We start from the raw sequence: 2,235 nt of genomic DNA, 5'->3' as shown, positions 1-2,235 counted from the left end.
AAGGATATTAATCAAGTTTTTATTATAACACAATAAAACCCATGACAATATGTCTTCACTTTTGTTTTAAGCGCTTCACATGTGACCCCACATGGTCATAATTGTCTTAAGATCCCAGTACTACTGGGATTTTAAGATTTGAACAAACTCTTCTCAGAGGTTACAATATACTAAGCTCCTAAGACAACTTCACCTATTTGTACCTCTCAAGAATAGCTTTTAAACTTCAAAAACTGTCAGATAGTCTACCAGATGAAGTGCCCATCATAAAAAGAATAAAAAGTTAAATAGAGCTGGAGTTGCTCAACCTAGAGAAGAAAAGACTATGGGTGACCTAATTACAATCTTCTTGAATTGTGGAAGATTGAAAAGAGTCACACAGACTTGGGTTCTAGTCCTGGCTCTGCCACAAACTAGCTGTATGACCATGGACAAGTTACTTGACCTCTCTGTGCTTCAGTTTCCCATCTGGAAAATAAGTAAAGTAATGCTTACCTGGGAGGGCTGTGGTAGGTTTACAGTGGGGTAATGTATGTAATGTGCTTAGCACAGTTCCTGGAACAGGCTGTGTTGGTCAATAAAATTTAGCTTCCACCTCACCTGCTATATGATATTACTACCTATGATGAAAACAAAACCACTTAATATTTTTATGAGACTTGATAGCTTAGAAAGCACTTTCTCATAATTTAGGGTAACAAACACTGTCCCAGCCCTTCAAAGCCCAAATAAGAGGAAGTGGATTTTAATTCAAGGTAATACTGATTTTGGTTAGACAAAGAACATTTTTGGCCATGGAGATAATAAAACTCAAGAACAAGTTTTCTGGGGGCTGTGGACTCCATCCTTGGGGGAGATTCAAAAGGGAGTGGGTGTCTCAGGGCACGCAGCCTTGACTTCACCCCCACCCAACTGCTATCACATTCCTGGCCGGTGGGAATAACATTGTGAAGTTCTGCGATGCAGAGGAGGTGAATGAATCACTCATTGTGCATCCTCTGGACACTCTAAACCTATTTCCTGCCTCTGGGAATCTTCCAAGTTCTGCCTCCTGAGCCCACAGTTTCCTGGAGTTACATTTGTGTGGTGGAAATAAATCTTAGTGTATAACTCAGTGTGAAAATAATATCTTTTTTCTGTATTTAAAAAAAATAAATCTAAATCCAACTCTGATCCTCCCAGCTGGGCTTGTGAGAAACTCAATTTCAGTCATTTACAGGCTGCTCCCCAGGGTTGCACCAAGACTCTGGGGTTCCACCTGGTGTTAAAGCACTGGGAAGGCTCTCTGGTCCTGTAAAACCTCCAGGCTGTGTTACCGGTCCCTGGCCTTATCACAATCACAGTATTAACCATGCAGATTGCAGTTGTCTGTTTAGGTATCTGTCTCTCCTTTTAAAGAGTGAGTCACTTTGAGGGAAAGGGTGGTGTCTTTTATCACGAGATCCCTGGGACTGGTGCATGGACTATTAGGTAGCAGGGTGTGGTGAATGAACAAATGTTTCCTTTATAGGACTTAGTCCATTACGTGCTACTGTAACAAAATACCACAAATGGGGCAATTTATAAAAAGAAATATAGTGGCTCACAGTTCCAGATGCTGGGAAATTCAAGATCAAGGTGCGGGCAGGTTTAGTGATTCTGATTCCAAGATGGCACCCTGAATGTTTCATCCCCAGTGAGGAGAGGAATACTTCATCTTCACATGGCAGAAGGAGGGAGTGCAAAGAGGCAAAAGAAGGCTGAACTCCCCCTTTTATAATGGCACTCATGCCGCCCATGAGGGAAGGTGGAACTTTCATGGCTTAACCACCTCTTAAAGGTCCTACTCAACCTGTTACATTTCAACATGAGTTTTAGAGGGGACAAACATTTAAGCCATAGCAACACCTAGTACATTTGATGACTTTTTCCCCTAAGACCATGAGCCCCTAAGACCATGACCTTCCCCTAAGACCTGACCATGAGGGAGAGGATGGTACTATTACATCTATTTCCTTAATGCGTGTAGGCCTTAATAAATAAGTGTTCCTTGAGTAAATGATTGAATACTGCTACTTTTCCTGCCCAGTGCGTTGTCATGGTTTGTTGGTCTGCACACTGCATTGCTCATGGGCAGGGCTCTGTCTTAATCACTCTAACAGGGGGCGGAGCAAGATGGCCGAATAGGAACAGCTCCAGTCTCCAACTCCCAGCGCGAGTGACACAGAAGACCAGTGATTTCTGCATTTTCAACTG

Source organism: Colobus angolensis, unplaced genomic scaffold (assembly GCF_000951035.1).
Source record: "Colobus angolensis palliatus isolate OR3802 unplaced genomic scaffold, Cang.pa_1.0 Scaffold3, whole genome shotgun sequence".
Taxonomy (NCBI): Eukaryota; Metazoa; Chordata; class Mammalia; order Primates; family Cercopithecidae; genus Colobus; species Colobus angolensis.
The sequence above is the reverse complement of the archived record's forward strand: the minus strand, read 5'-3'. Positions refer to the sequence as shown.